We start from the raw sequence: 12,479 nt of genomic DNA on the forward strand, positions 1-12,479 counted from the left end.
AACCAAGGTACGTCCTTATTAAAACAAGTCCTAGCAAACTATCCCCCATGTTTCAATAAAATAAACATGATCATCCCATATATTGTCAAACTGGAATACAATTGTATTTTTCCTAGATAGTACCTGACTATAATTCCAATTCGTACTTTGTTGCCTCTTAAACAAAAACCACATTAAACGGAACTTATTCGATTTTTTAGAATAATTTCTTTTTGAATTTTCACCCGGTGTCTGGTATCCGTATTTAGGCTCGACTAAATCTAGGTTTGTGCCGGAAAGTTCCATATTGGGGGATAAAACACTCTCTAACAAAGATGACTCCGTACACAAGGCTCGAATCCAAGACCTCTTGTTAAAAATGAATGAGCATTTACCACTCTATCACAACCTTTGTTAGTTCCAAGAAATATCGAATAATTTCTACTTTTTTTCTTCTTCTTATGATCTGAACATTCTTTCCAACTAAGGTTAATTCCTTTGGGTTCCTATTGTTCTCTTTATAATCTTTCTGCTTAGAAATGCAAATACGTTGAAGTATGCTGTTCTTTGTCTTTGATTAAATGGTGACAACTCATTATAGGTAGCTTTTATATAGAGGGAATGAACCAAATAAAAAGAAAGCAAGAGAATAAGTAAAACACAAGTGACAACTGACAACCAGGTTCCCCTTGTTTTGGGAGGTGGGTGGTGGATATGAGCAAGGAAAAGTAATGTGGTGGTTGAGATTTTTTCATCTATAACTGGAGACCTTGAGTTAGAACCGTGAAATGAAAAACTTTTTATATAGGAAGCATCTTTACTCACTTACTCAGCCTATTCTACACCATTTCGAATTAGTTGGACCAGTAGATTTCGGGAACAAACAATGAAGCACCTTTACTCACTTAGGTCTTATTTATTAGAAGGTATAAATTTTAATCATTCCGATCTCCAAAATTAAGTGTGTTTGTTTTTAAAGTCTGAATCTTAATTATTCAGATCTTAATCGTTAAGTATGTTTGTTTTTTTACTTCACAGCCACTTACTGGGTCTGAATAGGTATGTATCATTAAGATCTATAACAGAGACTTAATTTCATTAAGATGCTACCATCTATATTCATTATTAACTGACGTCACCGCCTACCATTATCAACTACCACCATGCCACCCACCACCACCAACATCCTCAATCATAACCGCCATCATTGTCAACTAACACCACTCCCACCACCATCATTAACGACAACAACACTCATCCACCTCAACTACCACAATTAACCACCACATCACTATTAACAACCATAGTTAGCACTGCCCATCGTTATAAACTACCATCACCCACTACCATCTTCCTCAATCATAACTACCACCACCACCACCCTCCATTATTAAATATCACCACCCACCACCATCATCCTCAATCATAATAGCTACCACTACCAATCACCACTAGCTACTACTCTAAACTACCACCAACCACCGCTTTTAGTCGGCTTTCATAAGCACTACCGTTAGCCATCACCACCAGCAACTATCATATTTTAAAAAGCTATATATTTTAGTGATGTAATATTAGATTAATTAGTATTTAATTTGAATTTTATGTTTATTAATTTTCAAATAAACATAAATTTTATACATTGAGATGTTAAAAAACAAACACTCTTAATCAGTTAGTATTCAGATCTTAATACACATCTTGACATTCAGATGTGTATTCAGATTCGAATATCTTAATACATATTTTGATATTCAGACGTGTTAATTTTAAAATTAAAAAAAAACAAATGAGTTAGTGAGCTTATTCAAGCGCGAGTACGGATTAATTGGGCTAGATATTTTCGAATACCGAACATTTAAAAAGAATGTGAGTGGTGAAGTGGAGTACAGTGGGGTAGGGTGGTTCATTGTCTCGAGGATAATTATGACTATTTTGGTGACTTAAGGCTCAAATTCCACTATGTGGAAGTTTACAAAGAAAAGAACATCATTTGAAAAGTAAACTCCATTTGCAAAATTGCAAACAAATACATAGATATAAAACTCGATTCAAGATTCATAAATGGTGCATTTGAAGCAAAATACTCAACATTGAAGAATGAATTAAGCATACTTTATTTTCATCGGGTGGATACAAATTTTAATTCCAATTAAATTTTTTTTATTCTTTATTTAGTTTCAAATTAAAAAGTTCCTTTGTTAATCTATCACAAAAATTAGAGATGATCACTGTCTTATCAGTATCAAATAATGATGCCTTTTAATAAGTGGCTCCACTTTTTTTCCTCACTACAAATAATGATGTTGAAACCTCATGCTGTTGGAGAAAAGGCATCGAAACGACAAAATATAAAATTGATTAGTCGGCTGGAACTAATTGTATTTGTTAGTCAAAAAGTTTAAAATATATATATTTTATATATATAATACACATATATATAAAAAATACATATTTTATCAGTATTATTTTTGGGAGTGATTAAAAATATATATTTCTCAAACAAAATGGAGCCACTTATTAAGACCATCACCAACCTTTCATGGAGTAAATTCCGAAATGGAGTAAAGTTATTCCAACTATTACTCTATCTTTTACTCAAAAAAATAATATTCCATTTTATATTTCTCTCTCTCTTCATTGTTATATTATTATATTATATTTAAATTTTATTTTCTTATTTCTATTAAATAAATTCTATCTTTTTTTCTTTTTTACATATTCATCACATATAATTTATATTCCTTTCTTATATAACCATTTAATATAAAATAATGTTATACCATAAATTTTTAAATAATATAATTTGTAAGTAAATATAATATATATATATATATATATATTAACGGATAATCTAAATAAAAGTGAAATCATTGAGATATAATATAATTAAATACATATTACATTATGGTAAAATTCAGATTAGATACTACATAAATATTCAACTTTCACCTCTATTATGCTCCCATAAATGATCTATTAATGCATTACGAAGTGTAAAATGAGCATCTTTGTCCTTAATTTTTTTGCGTCGAGCTAAAAATTGTTCAAATCGGTGATTTTCATCTACTACCATTTCTACCGTTGGAGATGGACATTCTCAATCATCTTGAATTGCTGCATTAAGATTACGCTCATCCTCGATTATCATGTTATGCAGTATAATACATGTAATTATTATATCATGCAGCACTTCTTTTCTCCAAAAACGTGATGGTCCTGCAACAATTGCAAAACGAGCTTGCAAAACTACGAATGCACGTTTAACATCTTTTCGACATGATTCTTGTCTCATCGCGAAATATTTCTTATGTGGCGAACGTGAGTCACGAATAGTTTGCACAAGAGTTAACCATTTTGGATATATACCGTTAGCTAAATAATAACCCATATCATATTATTTTCCTTGAATAACATAATGGGCGGGGAGAGCAATACCTGCAGCAAGATCGAAAAACAAATGTGATGACTCTAAAATATTAATGTCATTATTGGTGCTGGGCATACCAAAATATGCATGCCATATCCAAAGGTCATAATCATCTAAAGCTTCAAGAATTATTTATGGGGATCCATTACGACCTTCATACTGTCCGGCCCATGTTGTTGGATAATTATTCCATCTCCAATGCATGCAACCTATAATACCTAACATTCCTAGAAAACCACGATGTTCACCGATGTGCAGAAGCCTTGCAACATTGTTAGCTGTTTGTGATCTCAAATACTGCTCGCCAAAAACCTCTACGATAGCTCGGCAAACTCTATTCATGCTTTCAACTACAGTCGACTCTCCAATTTTTAAATATTCGTCAATGGCATCCGCTGGCACACTGTATTCTAGCATTTTAAATACGGCTGTGATTTTTTTTTTACAGTAGATAATCCAAATCTACCCACTGCATCAACGCGTTGTTCTAAGTACATATCATGACCTTTAATTGCATCAACAATTCAAAGGAACAAATTCTAGGGCATTCAATATCTACGACGAAATTGTCCCTCATTAAAGCGGGGATTATCTGAAAAATAATCAAGAAACAAATTATTATCAGCACTTTCACGATCTCGATTGATTACCAAATGACCTGGAACGGAGCCAACTCTGATAGGATCATTATTTTGATTTTATTGCAAACACTGCAACATATAATTGTTCATCTGAATTGCTTGCATGCACAATTGTATCTCAGCTTCATTATCGGAAATTAAAAGTGATGACGAGGATGAGTAATTTGAATCATCATTATTATTAAATGAACTTTTTATATAGAAATTAATTTTCAGAAGACGAAAACAATAATATTTAATTTATTTAGAAATGAATTGGACGGAAAAATATGATTTTCCTAAATGGTGTTCATTTTTATAGTATGAATTTTTTTTCTAAAGATAAAATAGGAATAAGGATGAAATCCATCACACGGTTGAGATTAGGACGAAATTCACTTGACGGCTGAGATCAAGATAAAATCTATCATATTCTTATCTTCTAAATTATTGTGTCAGTTGAGTTGTCTACACATTGAATAATGTGTAAAAATATTTTTTTTAAAGATAAAATAGGAATAAGAATGAAATCTATCGGACGGATGGGATTAAGACGAAATCCATTCGACGACTAAAATCAAAATAAAATCGATCATATTCTCATCTACTAAATTATTGTGTCCACTGAGTTGTTTACACATTGAATAATATGTAAAGATATTTTTTTAAAGATAAAATGGGAATAAGGATAAAATCCATCTGACGGTTGAGATAAGGACGAAATTCACTTGACGGCTGAGATCAAAATAAAATATATCCTATTCTCATCTACTAAATTATTGTGTCTGCTGAGTTGTCTACACTAGACAAAAGTGGTTTTGGCCAAAAACTAAGGTGTTTGGCCAAGCTTTTAGAAGGAAAAAAAATATTTTTGAGGAGAAGCAAAAGTAGTTTTTGAGAAGCAAAAAAATGTAGCTTATCTCCAAAAGCACTTTTGTAAGAAGCACTTTTGAGAAAAATACACCAAGAAGCAATTTTTAAAAGTTTGGTCAAATATTAATTACTGTTCAAAAGTGCTTTTCAAATTAATTAGTCAATATTAATTACTGTTCAAAATACTTCTCAAAATAAGCAGATTTTAAAAATTTGGCCAAACAGACTATAAAAGAATTGAAAGAAGAAAATAAGAATTTAGTCATCGATGTGGATTCTATTGTCGATTCGACTCGTCGTGAATTTTAGCGACAAGAACAACAACGAATAATGTATAAAAGAAGTCAACAATTTTCACAGTCACAACCACAACAATCCTCGGCCCCATTCACTCAATACTATAATAATTTTGGTATATCTGGAAACAACATACCTCCCTACTAAGTTATTATACTATTTACTGTAGTTTTATTTTTTATGTATTTTAATTTAATGTATTTTTAATTTTAATATATTTTCATTTATTGTATTTTTAATTTTTACTTTTTAATTTTAGCAACATCTAATATTTTATATTCGTACCTTTCAATTTTAGCAACATCTAATATTTTATATTTGCACCATTCATTTTTTGAGATGATTATATATTTTTTGTACAATTATAACTTATAATAAAATTAACTTATAATTTTATATAAAAATAATAAATGCACGAAAAATAATTTATCAAAATTATATGCCAAAGTTAAGATGTAAATTAATATTATAAAGAATTAATGATATTACATAAACATAATTAGGTATATATAAAGAGATAAATTAAAAGAGTTAAAAAAATAATAATAATAAATAAAAATAATAATAATAGAGATTAGTAATAGATGAGATGAATAGTATCGCTCCAAACCAATTACTCCAAAAATCATACGCATTATAACAAATGCAATTAGCGTCAGAGATGCCCTACGAGTTTAGTTTTGGAAAATAATCTTTACAGTTGTCTTCAACCAAATTCCTGATTATTGAGAGTGTAACACACACATGAATTCATGTCAGTGTATATTGGAGAAAAGAATAAATAGAATTCTATGATTTATATTTGTGGCTCTCAATGCTTAATTCAGATCACATCTACCAACCAAAAAGGTTCAATTCAAGTTTTTTTCTCTACTATCCATGTGATGTGTCTACCATCTGAAACGTTGTATATGAGACCCAACGATAATAACGACACACTCGTGTAGTTCCACGAGTTATCTTTATCCTGTGAAGATAGAAATGTTATTTTTTATAAATTTTTGGCTCAATAAAAGAATAATCACGGCAATTTAGATAAAGAAATACGACAAAGGAGAATCCATATAAAAAGAAGCAATAACCACATTCCAAACAAAGATAACCGAAGCAAAACAAAACAAGCTGAAAAAATATTATAAAAATAAAAAATACGAAAATACACTAGTACTAAAGGTACAAAAAAGCCATACAGGTAGTTTATATAAGAGACAGAATAAAAAACTGCAGCTGAAATTATCTATATAAAAAGTTACTGCTTAAAGTGATATGGCTGAGTTGCAAAAGTAAATCAGAAAGACAATGATAATTTAACCTCTTAGTTACATTTACACCTTGTTTGAATGGTTGTTACATATCGTTTCATAATGTATCGTATTATATTATACTGTATTGTATTGTATTGTAATGTTTGATGAATACAATATTTGGATAGATTGTATCTTTTGCCGTCGTTTCAAGATGTCATGCACCGAAAATATAAAGAATAAACTTGCAAAAATATGATTATTTAATTATAAAGAAGGGCAAAATGAGAGAAAAAATAAGGTAACGACGCCACCACACTAAATCCGTCATTACATAAAGTAACACTTTTCATCGTTACGTAACGATGAATTTAACAATGCGATATAATAAAATTTAAGTAACCGTCAAAACAAACATTGTATTTAAATTAACAATACGATACAATACAACAGGTAACAACCATCCAAACAAGTTGTTAGAGGTGAGACATGTATATATACATGGAAAATACAAGTGTATCCTTATTAATTAGGAAGTTAGTGATGTACCATACCAAACAAACTAGGCTAACAGAGAAATGTATAGATGTATTAACAAACAGGCTTAAGTTTAGTTACAACTTACATAAGCTAATCTCTTTAGAATGTCTAATGATTTAATTTTTTATTTTGATTAGCATATACTAACATTAAGAGAATTATCATATTAGTTTCCAAAGAGAAGTGTGTTACGTCTTGATGAAGTCTAGATAACATATCTAGCTTGTCCGATGGTTGGCCCAAGTAAGTCCAGGTCCAACCCATTTTTCTACTGATAAATTTGAGTGAAATTCAAAAATATCGAGATTTACAAGTAGTAATTAAAAAACAGTCACACTTTCAAAAGTACTCGAAATTTAGCCATTTTTCAAAATCTTAACGAAAACATTGTTCAAAATCTGGAAAATATTCTAGCATAATATACTGGAGTTTGAATTTTTTACATGTGAACTTCCAGCATAATATATTAGTCCAGCATAATATGCTGGAAGTTCATACACAGGTGCTCCAATCTCCAGTATATTATGCTGAAACTTTATGTGTGCTGGAGTTCTATCATAATATGCTGGAAGTTCATACACAGATGCACCAATCTTCAGTATATTATGCCGGAATTTTATATGTTGCAGCAAAATAGTGGCTAATTTTCAATGACTTCGCAAATGCTGGCTATTTTGCAATTATCAGTTCGAACACTGACTAGTCCATACTATTTTTACGATAAATTTTTTAGCTAATTGTACTGGTTTCGCCCAGTGGGACTGGTCCTTAAACATTATCGCTGTTCTTTAATTTGTTATTAAAATTGACTTTTTAGTTTTATCGACGCCAAGGAAAAGCTTAAAATTATTGTTTGGGGTAAAAATTGAAAGTTAATGATTGGTCATTATAAAATCGTTTGAATATGTATAATTTGTGTTAGTTTTTTAATTCAAACACTAATTTAGTGACTTGCTTTAATATTTTCAAATAAATTATTGTTGGTCCTTAAAAAGTGTTGAAGAAGACAAATACGTCTGTTTAAATTGGCGATTGGGAATTTTTTATGTTAGTATTTTGAGGCTTTATTTTAAATTTAAGATCATTTGAAACAAATTTGATGTGCTTGATCAAAATTGAAATTCCAAATTCGAAGTAGAATATCAGATCTTGAAATTTCCTCAACTCAATTTCATGCTAGTCTTTCTGAGAAAAAATCATGCATATAAATGTTGAAAAATCTAAGCTGCAACCTGAATTCTTTTTCTATTTTTTTTTTTTGGCTTTCTCCTATTTTCTCGAAAACTTCTTCTAGGAAAAAAGTGGTGTAAAGTAGTGCTATGCAAGTTGCATAAATAGTAGCCATCCTTTACTGTGACTGAAGCAGATATTAACAAATCATAGTGAGAATACATATCAATTAATTATGGATAACTATTAAAAAGAAATGTAAGACATATGTTTTATATTTAGAAATTTTTTTCATTCCTATATAATATTTGAAACTTATATACCAAAATTGTTCTAATTTTGTATATTACCCGTCATAAACAAGGATTACTTACAAATTATATACATTCCGTATTAAAAGGTTCTCAATCCATTATTAGTGACTTCAATCAAGGGATTTAGTTGCACCCTTTTTCTTTTTTCTCTCCTCTCTCCCCTCTTCTCTCCATAATATTAGGACCAATGATACTCCCAACAGTCAACATTTTCCACAAAACAAATCAAGTAATTGCATATTTTGGGACGGATTTTAACATAAAGAAGTAAAAATGAAATAGGATGCAGGAAGTATAAAAATTTTCATTGTGACTTATCCCAAAGAAAAAAACCCACTGTTGACGGCACCTATAGTATCTTACATTGCCATCGAAAGAAATTTTGCTTATTATTTCATAGATATTGTTGAAGAAGAATCACATACAAATTAATAAAGCTAGCAAGATTATTAATTTTTTTTATTAAAAAAGTTGCACATTTTGCTTTTAGTTTTTGAACTGCTTATTGCATAGTGTGAATTGTTTTATATAGAAAGTTAAGGAGAATTTGGGACGAATTTTAGCAAGATCTAAAAGAGAACTTCTACTGAATCTAAATTTCATTGCATATTTATATTCAAATTAAACACATAAAATCTCTATCTCTAAGAACAATATATAGTACATCAACATACAAATTAAAAATAAATTTTATATAAATTTAATGCAAATTTGAATATCTACAACAACATACATAGTGAAAATAAATTTCATACAACTAATTATATATTATACAACTTATCTACAACTTTCATACATTATTTCTATCCAGTTAAATACAACTACAATATCATACAATTTAAATACAATTTTTATACAATATGTCTTTTGTATATTTGGTATATAATTTATACATAGTAAAAATAAACTTCACACGACTAATTATATATTATACAAATTATTATAATCTATCTACAACTTTCATATATTATTTCTATCCAGTTAAATATAACTAAAATATCATACAACTTAAATATAATTTTTATACAATATGCCTTTTGTATATATTTTGTATCTGATTTGTATATGTTTTGTCTGTGGTGTGTGTTTCTTCATCTCTAAAATCCCAATCAAAACATACTCTCTTAGTACAATTTTGATACATATCAACAACTTTATATAAAAAGATAGTATTGGTAACTTAAATACAAATTTTATACAACGATTCATACATTATACAATTATTTTTCAACTTTGATGCAACATTGAAATAAATATATATATATATAACTACAACTGAATATAATTTACATACAATTATAATACAACTTTACTATAATTTCGTAGGTATATTGTATGCCATGTCTTCTTCTTCTTCTTCTTCTTCTTCTTCTTCTTCTTCAAGTTTCAATTTGAAATTCAGTCAAAAACAAGTCTATTCTTTACCAAAACACCCTCAAAATTGAGATATAAACTCCAAACAATATTCCCAATTGTTTGCAATAACACCCAATCCAAACAAATAATGATTTTTGAAAACCCAAATTCGATTTCAAAGCTTCAAAGGTTTTTAATGGTTGTCAATGATGGAGAGTCAAATACCTTCAAATTTTGTTGATTGACAATTTCAATTTGAACACCAATTATGCAACATGAACAAAGATTGCTAAGTTAAAATAATTGAAATTCATTGATGAATTTCATTGAAACTATTTACAACAAGAAAGCATAAAAAAACATAGAACATCGAGACAGAGAGAGAGAGACAGAGAGAGAGTGGGCAAGTACAAAGGGATAAGGAAATAACTGATATTCCTTATTCAATTCCTAATATAAAGGGATACTCATTTAAAACTTATTTGTATATAATTGATAAAGAGGGTAATAAAGTTTTCAAATAGTGTATAGGAAGGTAAAAATCCTTATATTCATTGGTTTGATATAAATATCCGTAAGGTATTTTCGTAGGACTAGTGATCTATTTTTTTAAGGTTCTTTTTACTTTAAATGCATTAAATTTTAAATACCTAAATTTCCCTTTACAGCAGTAAACGTGCCATTAAACTTCTTAAGGGTTCAAATTAGTCGAAGGACTGAAATCATTCACACAATTTAATAATTAAGTGAAAATTAGGCGATACATCAAATATATACACTGTATATATCATTCATAGCTATACTTTCAGTAAATTTACCATCCATAACTATATTTGAACTTTATAATAAATCTATGAAATAAGAGATTAATTATTTTGAACTAAAATAAGAGAGCAACAAGCCCTCGTAGATCAGTTGGTTAGAGTGCCTGCTTAGTTAGCGGAGGACAAAAGCATTTTATTTTTCTATATTTCTACATTTTGCCTTGGTTGTATTCGTTGTACTTTTTACTATAAGTGATACAAGCTGGTAATAATTGAATAATAGCTACAAATAATATTTAGGCAAAATATCATTATCAGGCTCTAAACTATAGTACTTTATGAAAATTCCTCAAAACTTAATAATGATAACTAGAATAACACAAAAACTAAAAACAAAATATATCATTAACTCGGGAACTAAAAGTGCTATTTGCCCCCTCCCCCCCAAAACCCCAAAAAAGGAACAATTACACTGTATATCACCCGACTCAGTTCTATAGCCATAAAGAGCCCATATTTTAGGATTTTACCCGCTGAGGCCCATATTGTATATATCTTGAAATAAAAGTTTCAATATTTAACCCAAACAATCTTCACTCATCTCTTCTATATTTTCTCCTCTTCTTCTCTCCACTCCACTAGCCACCTCTCCTAAGTTTGTTATGAAGTCAAGATTTTGATATCCAAACAAAAAATTAGGTTGAGGGAGCTAGAAGCTTTTTAGATCTGGAAATTTATGAAAGAATCGTGCTCAAATTTGAGTGGGTGCTATTGAAATTAATTGATCCAAGAAGTTTCAACCTAGAGATTTGGTTCAGTTGGACTACATTGCAATTCTTTGAAATTTCTTCAAGATTGAAATTCTGGATTGAAAAAATCGAACTGGGTTCTTGATTTTTGTTGAAATTTCTTCAAGAATGAAGTTCTACACTAACATTTTAAAGTTATTTCAATTTATGAGTTTTTTTAACAGATTTGAGGAAGATGTATTTTGGTGAAAAAAATCAAATAGGTATTAATTAATACCGGTGAAATTATTTGGGTGAAGCTAAAAATATTAAAAAAGCTTTTAGTAACTTAAATCGAGAATACTGGGTTGATTGAGCATGATGAACGTTGGTTTTGAGAATCATACCAGTTGAAAAAGAAAATTGAAGGTGAAATTCACTTTTTGTGTACAACATTATACAACATTATGCATCATTATACAATATTATACAAAATTATAATAAGTATATAATGTTGTATATTAGGTGTGTAAATAGTTTTATACAACATTACTCTTTCTATTCACGATTTCTGTTCGACTTTGGTGCAATGGACTTTTTCTTTGAAGTAAGTTCCTTTTTCACATACGAGTTTATACATAGTTATACATTTTTATACATGTACAACATATACGGACTTAAAACTGAAAATAAATTTTTCTCACTTTTTCTTGAACAATCGATGTATAAAGTCAATTTTTTTGTTGATTTCTCTGCCAAATTGCAAACTTGTAGCAATTTTTTTCAATTTTTATTTTTTATTCTTTTGTTTCTGCTATTTAGAACTTGGGAAAGAAGAAAATTTAATTTTTTTTCAAGTTGAATTATAGTTGGATTGCATTGTTGTAGTTGCAATAGGAATATATATGATCGATTTAAGTTGGTTATGTGCAAAGAACAAAATAATCATATATAAATCTATAAAATTATATCCAGGCGATAATGTCATATTATGAGAGTTTCATGGGCTATACGGATGAAAATATAAAATGATGGCTATGCGGATGAAAAACACCTATGTGATCTGTACTTTTATGCAATTATCCCCAAAAAAAAGCCCACATAGACTTCCGAATTTCGATTTTTCTCCCCTCCGCTTCCAATTAAACAAAAACTGAGAAATTA

At 29.2% G+C, this 12,479-nt stretch overlaps 1 pseudogene; it reads right to left on the reverse strand.

Moving 5' to 3' along the window:
• Nucleotides 1-2,920: 2,920 nt before the first annotated feature.
• LOC117277417 (uncharacterized) lies at nucleotides 2,921-4,104 on the reverse strand (annotated as a pseudogene).
• Nucleotides 4,105-12,479: the final 8,375 nt, after the last annotated feature.

This window comes from Nicotiana tomentosiformis, chromosome 7 (assembly GCF_000390325.3).
Source record: "Nicotiana tomentosiformis chromosome 7, ASM39032v3, whole genome shotgun sequence".
Classification (NCBI taxonomy): Eukaryota; Viridiplantae; Streptophyta; class Magnoliopsida; order Solanales; family Solanaceae; genus Nicotiana; species Nicotiana tomentosiformis.